The 11,836-nt window shown below is 40.2% G+C and overlaps 1 long non-coding RNA gene across 2 annotated transcripts in view; it reads right to left on the bottom strand.

Moving 5' to 3' along the window:
* Nucleotides 1–9,351, bottom strand: part of LOC121915757 — a 14,845-nt gene extending 5,494 nt beyond the window's left edge. For both annotated transcript variants that reach the window (XR_006100744.1, XR_006100745.1), the window contains exon 1: nucleotides 8,651–9,351. This is a non-coding gene — a long non-coding RNA (uncharacterized LOC121915757). The remainder of the gene's footprint in view (nucleotides 1–8,650) is intronic.
* Nucleotides 9,352–11,836: the final 2,485 nt, after the last annotated feature.

The raw sequence follows: 11,836 nt of genomic DNA, 5'->3' as shown, positions 1-11,836 counted from the left end.
CGCATAAGGCTAATTCTGCGTATGCAGGAGCCCCATTCATTTGAATGTGGCTCATGCGTGGTGGTACAGGCGCACATGGGGCACCACGAGTGCGCACCCCATTCATTTGAATGGGACACACTGCCCCTTGTGCCCCGCGCCTTGAATGCGTGTGCTCAAGTCTGCATATAACGCAGGCGCACTGTATGTGATTCTGAGCTCCTTTAAGTCTGGATGTTATGTTATTTTCATTACAAAGATGTCCTAACAAAGCTGTTTTTTTTTTAAAAACCCATTAAGTCTATATGGACCATATAAACAAATTTCTTTGCTTTTAAGGACAAAAAGCTGATTTCGTAGCGGTTTAGAACTTCCATATGATCCAAATCTGGGACAAGAAGCAACAGAAACAGATAATGACAGAATGGGCGAGTTGGAGAGGGGAAAGGAGGGGAAAATAAGTTCTCTAAAACTAATCATCCGTTCTGCTCTAGCTGGTGATAAAATTGGATTTAGCCTCAGATCTCTATAACAGCAGTATCAAGAAGCCCAATCTAGGGGTCAGAAAGACTAATCCAGTGCTAGTGAAAGTAGTAGTCCGTGAGTCATCAGCTCCTCAGTCTGTGGTGCATTTTCAAGAAAGAACGAACAATTGTAGCCAATGGTAGAAGTATGGTACCAATCCCTAACATATTAGAAGAAGAAAAACTGTTGGTCCTCCACTCAGACTCCCTAAGAAGCACTGGACTAATTTTAAGTGAGCATGTTTATTGTTGTAAACAATACCATAAAAGATTAAGAATACATATGTTAAATATATTAAAATGACAATTTCAAAACAGTAATAGAGTAAAATCCAAAGTGGTGATATAACACCTAATTTTGTTGTAAAAATCTACATATAAAAATTAAAATGCCAAATTTGCTCAAATACATAGGAAACACAGCTCTTTTTAATTTTTAAGAGAAAACAAATAACCACTTGAAACATATGGCAGTGCATCTGCCAGTAAATAAATACATTCCTCTTCCAGCCCTGAGAATCTTGACAATAATCCTTGGAGGGGTGAGAGCCACCACATGAATACTGGACCCATGCCCATCCTGGCTGTTGATAAAGATAGTAGTGAATGCCTCAGTACAGTAAGAGATCTTTCCAGCATGTCTAAAAGAGGCTACGGTGAGGCCGCTAATGAAAAACATCTTTCCTAGTTCTTACCAGATTGGAGAAATATCGGCCAGTTTTTGGAGAAGGTTTTAAAGTGTGTGGTGGCTTCCCTGCTCCAGGGGTTCTTGGATGAAATGGATTATCTAGACCCATTTGGGTCTGACTTCAGGCTATGTGACAGAGACAGTTTTGGTCACCCTGACAGATGACCTATGTAGGGAATTGGACAGGGAAGGTCTGACCCTACTGGTTCTGCTAAACTTCTCAGCGGCTTTTAATACCATCAACCATGGTATCCTTCTGGGTTGTCTCTCTGGAGTGGGGATTGGAGCATTTACCGTGGCTCTGTTCCTTCTTGGAGGTGTGGACCAAGAAGGTTGTGCTGGGGGGGATGCCTGTTCAACACCATGGCCTCCCCCTTAAATCTGCCAGGGCGACCAAAGCTGTCTCTGACATATAGCTGAAACAGCTTCACTGTCTACAGTTCTGTTTCAGAGTAGAATTCAAAGTGCTGCTTTTAAAGGCTTAAATGGCTTGAGTTCAGACTATCTGAAGGACTGTATCTCCCTATACAAGCCAGCTCAAGTGCTAAGATCGGCAGAGGAGGGCTTTCTCTCAATTCCACCACCTTTGCAAGTATGGTTGGTGAGGACTCGAAAGAGAGCCTTCTCCATGGCTGCTCCCAGACCGTGGAACTCCCTTCCATGGGAGGTCAGCTTGGTCCCCTCCCTGCTCTCTTTTCGCTGGCAGCTAAAGACATTTTTATTTAGGCAGGCATTTGGTGAAGGAATGTTACTTGTGCTATGTCATGTGTTATGTAAATGCTTTTTACGTTTTTTACTGGTTGTTACTATGTGCTTTATACTTAGTCTTAAAATCAATAATATTTAATTATTTTTAACTGTTGTAATCAATGTTTTTACATCTTTTCAAATTACAGTGGTGCCCCGGGATACGAAATGATCGCGTTATGAAATTTCCGGGTTACGAAAAAGTTAGATTGGAAAAAACTGTTCCGGGTTACGATATTTTTTTGGGTTACGAAATTTATTTCGGCGCGAAATTCAAACGCAAAGCGCGGCTAGCGGCTTTCCAGCACTAACGGAAAGCCTTTTTGGGTTGCGAAATTATCGGGTTACGAACGGAACGGCGGAACGAATTAATTTCGTAACCCGAGGTAGCACTGTATTGTATACCACTTTGATTCCCACTGTCGGAGAAAGGCGGGACATAAATCCCTGAAATAAATAAATAAATAAATATTTCTGCTTTTAAAAGTGTTGTCAAATTCAAGCAGGACTCAGACATTACAAGGAGATTTTGCATAAAGAAGTAGAAGTTTTAAGAATGAGCAACAATCTGGATTCTGTACTATAACTTGACAGCAGTCAGCTTTCTAACTTGAGACAGTACTTCAAAAATCAGCCACTCTGTCCATGTTCTCAAGAGTCCTTTAAAATTATTTGTTGGAAATCTGAAAATTAGAGAGATTTTACCTAGAGATGTAAAAAAATGGAGGGGGGGGATGCAATATTAGCACCCGTTACAGGTTGAAAGGCATTTTGTTACTTTAGGAACATAAATGTATAATTTGTATGGCACAAAAGTATCACAGTTAAATTGTGCAATTTATTCAGGGAATAACTATTAACTCAGGGGCTGTACAAACAGACGCCCCTTCTTCAGCTGGATCGTGGCCTCAGCATCCTCACACCATGGCCCTGATCTGGCCTTTGGAGGGTGCAAAAAGGAGCTCCAAAGGGTGCCATAGGTGCGGCAGCGTAACTGATTGGTGCCCTTTTAGCACTGCATCATCTGGATGCAGCACTGGAGGCACTCCATGATGCCACACGCTGTCTGGAATGATGCGTGGCATCATGACGCCCTGGGGGCAGAGTCAGAGCATCAAGACGCTGCATCCTGACTTCGCCCACAGGCTGGGACAAGGTACCAGTCTGTACAGGACCTGAATCTGCTTCTTAAAGTATTATTGTTACAAATTGAACTACTATGTTCTGAATTGTAAAGAACACCTAAACTATAAGGAACCTCACCGCTTTTGCCAATTTATAATAAGCAGACAAAACAACATTAAAATAATCAACATTAGTAAAACAAAGAAAATTATTTTGTCTCTTCTAGTCTTCTGCAGACATAGTCTGGATCAGGACTGGACCCATGCAGTTACCATGGTCCTGCGCCAATCAGATCTTTTGCCCCATCTGCATGACCCCCTTGTTTCTTTATCTCATTTCTTTTTATGGGAGCAATATCTAGAGTATAATAAGTCACTATTCATTTAGAAATTAATTACTGCTGCACCAATTTATTACTACTAGCATTAATTTCAGGGGGAATGAATATTAAAAAATCCATTTACCCCATCTTGTACTGCTCAAATGAATATAGACAGAACAGATGGGGAATTCACATGGTTCTCCTGAGATATAATGATTATTTTGATTGATAAAACTATGCTGACACCCCAAATGGGACAATTTTTCCTACAGTATTGCAAGGGAAATGCAAAAGGTATAGTAACAGTTTCTAGGAATCTAAAATAGTTTTCTCAGTTATCAAGAACATAAACACATGACTTTGTGAATTAGGATTTAAGTGTGTTGATACCAGAGGGATACATTGCCACAAAAGGATTGTTATAACACAACAGCTCTTCTGATGAACGGAATGACCATTATTTAACCAAAACTGAAATTCCTAACCTCCAAAGGTTTCCTGAATCTAACGAAGTTTCCAGTCTTTGTTAATTTAATATCCCTGAAATTAAATTAAATAGATATCTGAGAAGGTCAAATTTTTATTTCACATTGTACAGTAGATAATCAACTTAATCACAAACGGTTGCTCAAGTTTTATTTAAAAAAATTATAATTATTTAGCACCATGTATCCTTAAACACACATAAATATATATGTGTGTGTCTATATACACATATACAAAGGTAAAGGTTTCCCCTTTCACAAGCTTGTCAAGTTGTGTCTGACTGAAGGGGGTGGTGCTCATCTTCGTTACTAAGCTAATGAGCCAGTGTTATCAAAGATGACTCTGTGATCATGTGGCCAGCATGACTATACAGAACGCTGTTACCTTCCCACTGAAGTGGCATCTGTTTATGTATTTGCACTTTTACAAGCTTTCGGACTGCTAGGTTGGCAGAAGCTGGGACTAGTGATGGGAGCTCAATCCGTCACATGGCAATTGTGTCTCGAAGTGCCAATCTGCTGATCTTGTAATCATCAGAGTCAGCTCTTGCAATCAGTAGAGTCAGCGTCTTAACCACTGAGCCACCGCATCCCGGGACATACACATACAAACACACACACATACACAAACACTTGGTAACATTTTCAGTATTTTCACTGTAATTAAACTCCCCCCCTCTTCCCTTGTTTCAGTCATTTCATAAGTGGATTTGGTGACTCTTCGAAACCTTAATTTTTCTTCTATTTAACTACACCTATGGTTATTCTACATCTGTGTCTATATTATCCACAAATGGTATATCTCTATTTTCTTCATTTGTACTTGCAATCAATAATTTCTGATTGCAATCAATAATTTCTGTTTTCACAGTTTTAATATAGATTATTAAATTCTTTCATTATTTCCCCAATCATATTTACATTTTATATTACTGACATTTTACTTATTCCATATGTATAGTATATATTTTACATTGTAAGTACCACTATCTTACAACCTATGATTGCCAAATCATCCCACTTATCTCTCCAATATCATATGATGGCTTCCCAATAATTTTCATATTCATTTAGGGACTTTTCCTTAATTAACTTAATGAACCTATTCATCTGCATCATGTCATTTAATTTAATAATCTAGTTGTCAGTATTTGGTGTGTTTTTCTTCTTCCAGATTCTGGCATATACCACTTGTGCTGCTGATATCATGTACAGCCTGCCTTCCGTATCAATGGACTTGACATTTTTCTTAAAGGTGGAGCTTACATGTGGCTGTGCTAGAGGGCTCACCTGCCCTTGCCACCATTAAGAAAAACAGGATTTGAGCATGCACAGATTTTGGTATCCACAACAGGGGCTGGAACGAGGATGCAGGGTGCACAGCTGGGGATCGGGGGTCTAAAAAAAAACCCAAAAGGGAAGAAGAGAAGCCTACAGTAGAGAGGAACCAGGAAAGGGGGAGACGGACAGACCCACCAGGGAGGAGAGGAAGGGCTGGCTGAGTCCCAGCCAAAAAAACAAGCAAGCAAAGAAGCAACCAGCCCAGTGGCTCCTTCGCCTCCTTAAAAGGACTTCAGAAGAAGGGGAAGTGGTTAGAGCATTCTGCCTGGGCAGCCTCCTCCTCTTAAGGGCCCATTTGGGGCAGGGCAAGGCTGGGCCTCAAGTGACGACCCTTTGGCTCTAATGGTGGCGCAGCTGCCTGCCTGCAGATTTTGGTATCCATGTGCGCTGGGTGGGGATCCAGAACCGATTTCCTGCAGATACCGAAAGCCAACTGTACAGGAAAAGAGAATCCACCAAAACATTAAGAACTATCTGACAGTAGTTCTTAATGGTGAAGGGTCTGGAAACCATGCCCTATGAGGAACGACTTAAGGAGCTGGAGATGTTTAACCTGGAGAAGAGATGGTTAAGGGGAGATATGATAGCCCTGTTTAAAAATACTTGAAGGGATGTCATATTGAGGAGGGAGCTAACTTGTTTTCTGCTGCAACAGAGACTAGGACCTGGAACAATGAATGCAAGCTACAGGAAAAGAGATTCCACCTCAGCATTAGGAGGAACTTCCTGACAGCAAGAGCTGTTCGACAGTGGAATGCACTCACTCAGAGTGTGGTGGAGTCTCCTTCTTAATGGAGGTCTTTAAGCAGAGGCTGGATGGCCATCTGTCAGGGATGCTTTGATTGTGAGTCCCTGCATGGAAAAGGAGCAGACATCATCAGCTGGTGAATCCGACTCGTGGGTCACCAGAATGTTGGAAGGGGACCTGGCACAGAGTCAGTCTGGAGAAGATAAGGTAGATTCAACTGATGCTACCGGATGTGGTGAACAGCCAAGGATTTGTGGCGAGGTGGGACAGGTGGAGCATCAGTCTGTGAACATACCTGCTGAGGAGCTGTAGGGTGAGGTCATGACGATGGAGACAACTGTAAAATCAACGAACTCGTAGGGGATCCCCAAGAGCCTTTAGGGAGATCACAGGGATAATGCCTTAGAATAAACCAGGTTCTATAGAGAGATAATAGTGACTGGTTTCCCTGTCAAAGACAAGGTCAGAAACCTGGGTGATGTGCAGCAGGGAGTAGTGATAGCATTCTCTCTGCTGCCGATGCCGATACTGGTCTCCAACAGTATCGAGACAGGACTGTGGGTCAGATTCATACTGATGTTCAGATTCAAATCACAGCTCAAGTTTGTATCAGTTTTCTTGCTGGTATATCGGGGGAGGCAGACATATGGAGGCTCATTCTTATGGGAGGTGAGAGAGCTGACCTGATACATATGGGACATGGGCATGATGTGACAAGGGAGACTAATGAAGCTGTCTCACCGGGGGATCCGCAAGTTCGCCTTCTGAAACTGAACTGACCAGTCTGTACCACTTGGAGAGATGGAGTAGGTGATAACGTTTTTTCAGACGGTCGACCCTCCAATCCTCTTGGTGGAAGAGTGTGAAGAAGAGTGTTTATGCTTCTTCTTCTTCTTATCCTCTTTGTCTTTGGACTTCTTGGAGGTCGAGCGAGAGGCAGTGTTGGTTTCCACCTTCGAGGACTTCTACTTTTTTGCAGGGACGTCCTCTGATTTGTGGGCCTCGAATTTGGGCCTATGCTTGGGTTTGAGCTGGCGTTTGGCTGATAAAGAAACCTTATGGCTCAGTTTTGAAGATCCAAGGTGAGTGGAGTCATAGACATCGTCAAAGGCCTCATCGGGACTGGAAATGGCGAGTCAGAGGCATTCACTGTGAGAGGCACATGTGTTTTTAAAGCCTTTTCATATAAGACTGCCTGGAGTCTAGAAAGGTGATTCTTCTGAGCCTTAGGGGTGAAGGCCCTATAATGTTTGCACATTGTGCCCCTTGACAAGACACAGTGTGCTTGTCCTGGTATGGAGGCTTAGCACCACATTCCTCACAACTTTTGAAAAACATGGATTGAGAAGCCATTCTTGGATGGAAGCATCGTCAAAGAGTCCAAGTGAAACCAACAACATCAAACAAGGCCCAAATCGCGATGCATAGTCGAAGCGAGCCAAGTCAAAACCAGAAAAACTATGCCAATGCCAATATCCGATAAGAAGAGTAGTCAAAAGGCAAATCCATTAATTGTAAAACTGTTATACCCAAAACAAGAGTGCTTCAATGAATCAGTTCTTTAGATGCTGCTAGCACGATGGACAAAAAAGAACTGAGTGAAAAGAATGGGAACTCTAGAAATATATATATGCTGGGTGGGGCTACTGCTGAAAAGTCTTCCCTAGCAATTCTATAAGGTTACGAATATTTCTGCACAGGCTCAGGAAAACCCATTTGTATGATTCACAGAGACCACAAAGAAGAACTACAGTTACAGGTAAGTAACTGTCCCTCTGGTAACCATTCAGGAAAAGGCTCTCTGGTTCCTCCAAGTGGCCACTGGATATTAGAAATTCTGAGAAAAATGGAAAAGACATCACACAAAAACCTCCTTCCCAGTTGCAGCATAGGGCAGCAACCCATAGGACCCTGCCTCTTGCTTCTCTTCCCATTGCTCACACTAAGCCAGCATACAGAATGAAAGAGAAAAATGAGTAACAGGCATACAACCTACTGCTGTTCCATTGAACAACTGGGCATTACAGTCTGGCTGTAACACACAGAAAAGTGTCTCTGTTCAAGCTTGTTGTTTCAAAAACCAATTAGTTACAGAAGCAAGTTAAGAAAAATGAGTTGCTTTGTAGCTTTAATCCAGCTCAAATATTCTACTGAAATCTAGGGAGTTTTACTTTTCCAACACAGCACTAGTTCAAAGAGTAGACAGTCCTATGGTGAACAAAGGGCAATTTATATGTGCTATTTCAGTTTCATTTTCCAAATGCTTTTTTAAAATATTCAATAGAGCAGTGTACCATCCTTGGCTAAAGTTAGTCTGCAAGCCATTGGCTGGATGCCTGTAGGAAAGAGAGGAATACTTGTATCCAACAGTATTGGCCCCTGGCACATTAGGGGGGGAAACCCACAGCCAGTTCCTCCTTACCAGATAGCTCAAGAAGCACTGCAATAAAGTCCTTTGAACAATCTTCTAATTCAGGTCTATTAACTCATTATAATCTGCAGAATCACATTCATACTCACCTGTTACAGTCAACCGGCACATCCGCCATAATGAGGAAATTGTCAACGAGGAACGTCAAACAATGAAGATTAGTAAAGAGAATAGAGGGAGTAATTAACATAATCCTTCCCATCACCCAGAAGAAAGTCTTTTCATCTTATTTGTGAAAAATTAGAAAAAGTTTCTCTTACCGATAACTCCAATGGTTACTGTCCCCTGCGAACCCCACCTAGCAAGTCGACATCATGACATGTCAGGTCAGGGCAGCCTCAACCACGCTTCCCTGATAGTCAGGTAATAAAAGGAAGGAGTTAAAACAGAAGTTACACTTGCAGGTTTCTGGATAACATCAGAAAATGTAGTGCAATACATTCTGAACTGTCATTCAGAGCTTCTGGTAACCTCCTTGCAAAAATATTCCTCCAGAAAAAGAAAATTTAAGTCAGCCACAGCTAATTTTTTTGTGAGTTTCTAAGCAATACCTAGATACTAATCAGATATGAGAAGCATTAACAGAACATTTCTAGTGAGTGTTTTTCCATCCCAGCAGTTGCAAAAAATTATAGATGCACCTTGGTGAGCCAGTCTGTATCTGGAAGAATTAAGCATCAAATTTGCTATGCCAAACAGCTGAATACTAGTCCTAAGTTAACAGAAGCTCCCATTTTCACAAAAATGGGAAAATACAGCTAAAGTTCCAGCTTTTATAAAACCCTTAGAACCTGAGGTTTTAACAGTTTATTTCAGTGGCATAAAGTCTAGTATTCAATAAAATACAGTGGACCCTTGTTATACGTTGGGGTTTGGTTCCAAGATCCCCTGTGGATAACAAAATCCGTGGACGCTCAAGTCCCATGAGATATAATAACATAGCAAAATGGTGTCCCTTATAAAAAATGGAAAATCAAGGTTTGATATTTGAAATTTATACTTTTTTGAACATTTTCAAACCGTGGATGCTTGAATCCGTGTATAAAAAAAATCCATGTATAAGAAGGGCCGACTGTATCTACTCAAACAAACAGTACAAATTTAAACCAAAGGGCTAGACGCAAGTTTTGAAAAATCTGGCTCATATGTTACAAATTACAAGAACTCAAATCATGCTTGGCCAGGCAAAAACAAAAAGCCCTAATGATGTTCCAAGATTTGCTTGCATAAGGAGTCCAATTATCAGGCCCTGAGAACTCCCTTGTACTCTCATTAAAATATAGCCATAAATTTATTTACTTTGCTCATAATAGCCTTATTACAAGCATGTTTTTTAATGTTCGAAATGCAAATGAGTTCAAATAATGGCATACAAATGTAGATAGGGTGAAAAGATAATCAGGCTTTGACAAATGAGGCAGTCATTCATATAGCTGATTATTAAGCTTAAGATCTTCCAATCCTTTTGAATTTTAGTAGAATTTCTGGAGAAAAATCCTCTAAAACAGTTAAACTACTGAAGGAATGGTATACCTAGAATATTTACTGCATCTCTATAAATTTAAACGTTTCACAAATAAGATAGTTCCCAATAAACTGGTTAATGCATAAACTGGCTTTCATTGCAATGGTAGATTTACATAATTAAGAATTTGTAGAAATCTTTTGACAAAGGTTTCTTGAATACCAAAACTCTGGCATCAGTTTGTTCGAAATCACTTTCATATCAATATAGACAATGAAGCAACTGCTATAAATGAGTGATCAAATATCGAATCCCATTTCATGATTCCTCCCCAACCTTGAAGAAAAAAAGCTTTGAGATTCTTGTGTGACTGGGGTTTTCTATGCTAGAAATGTTCTGATTAACAAAAGCCGAAACACAGATGAACAACTCTGACATTTAGTTATTGTTAAAGTGCTACTAATAAGGTCTCATAGAAAAATGATTGTCTAATTAGATTGTGCCTTGTATTTATCTGGAAACATTGGGCGGGGAGGGGGGAGACTTCTGTTTACCTGAAAGAAAATTCATGGGACTGTTATATTTGTGTAATATATGTACATTTGCTATTTGAAACCATCAAGATTGTAAGAGATATGAATTTGAATTCCAGAATTTATAAAATTAGCTTGAATATCAACATGTCACAGGATTTCTCTTTGCAAATGTGAGTTAGGACTTCTGATACTTTGTAGACTATCAGATATGTTCACATTAACAACCCTGGCTTTTAACTCTCATGGATGCCCTTGTTTATAACACCTTGTAATTAATTTTAAGGGTCTCTCCTTCTCAAGCAAGTATTTTAAAGTAAGCCCATATTTATAATACAATTTATAATACAATATTAAATTGTGGAGTTCATAGAATCAGAGTTGGAATAGACCTCAAGGGCCACCAAGTCCAACCCCCTGCCATGCAGGAATACACAATCAAAGCACCGCCGACAGATGGCCATCCAGCATGCTTAAAAACCTCCAAAGAAGGAGACTCCACCACAACTCATTGGGAGTGTGTTCCACTGTCAAACAGCTCTTGTGTCAGGATGATCTTCCTAATGTTTACTTGGAATCTCTTTTCCTGTAGTTTGCATCCATTGTTCTGTGTCCTATTCTCTGGAGCAGCAGAAAACAAGCTTGCTCCATCTTCAATATGACACTCCTTCAAATATTTAAACACGGCTATCATATCATGCCTTAACCATCTCTTCTCCAGGCTCCTCATAGGGTATGGCTTCCAGACCATTCACCAATATGGTTGCTCTCCTCTGAACATTCTCTAGCTTGTCAGCATCCTTTTTTAATTGTGGTGCCCAGAACAGTGAATTAGGACTTCTGATACTTTGTAGACTATCAGATATTTTCAAATTAACAAACCTTGCTTTTAACTCTCATGGATGCCCTTGTTAAGTAATTAATTTTAAGGGCCTCTTCTTCTCAAGGCTGAACTGAAATGTAATTTTTAAAGCAGTTCATGAGTCAGACAGAAATCCATTAATTTATTGTCTTGACTCACAACAAACCAAAATGTCGAAGACCAATGTTGACACAACAATGCAACTCTTCCAAAAAGAAAAAGGATAAACAAGGCTTAGACATACAGCTTGGTCCTACCATTCCCATGTTGAAATAAAATGCAAACTGATAAATTTGAGGTAGTTATTTTTAGAGGTGTTCAACTTGGCCAATTTATCTGTAAATATAAGATCTCTGGATTCTATTTCCTATAATGACATGTATTTCATTGCAATTTAGAACAGTGCAAAGGATGCAAACAAGTGAAACAAGTATCATGAATTGAGAAGCAAAACCATAAAAATGGTTTAAAGCATAGCCCATTTAAGAAGTCCTTCAGATATTCCAAGTCAAAACTAGTGATGTCCCCAATCAATGAAAATCTGAATTTAAGTATTTGTTCAGTAAGGTGTAAATCTAATGTTTTA

Source organism: Sceloporus undulatus, chromosome 9, assembly GCF_019175285.1.
Source record: "Sceloporus undulatus isolate JIND9_A2432 ecotype Alabama chromosome 9, SceUnd_v1.1, whole genome shotgun sequence".
Classification (NCBI taxonomy): Eukaryota; Metazoa; Chordata; class Lepidosauria; order Squamata; family Phrynosomatidae; genus Sceloporus; species Sceloporus undulatus.
Note: the sequence above shows the minus strand (reverse complement) of the source record. Positions and strands in the feature narration are given on the sequence as shown.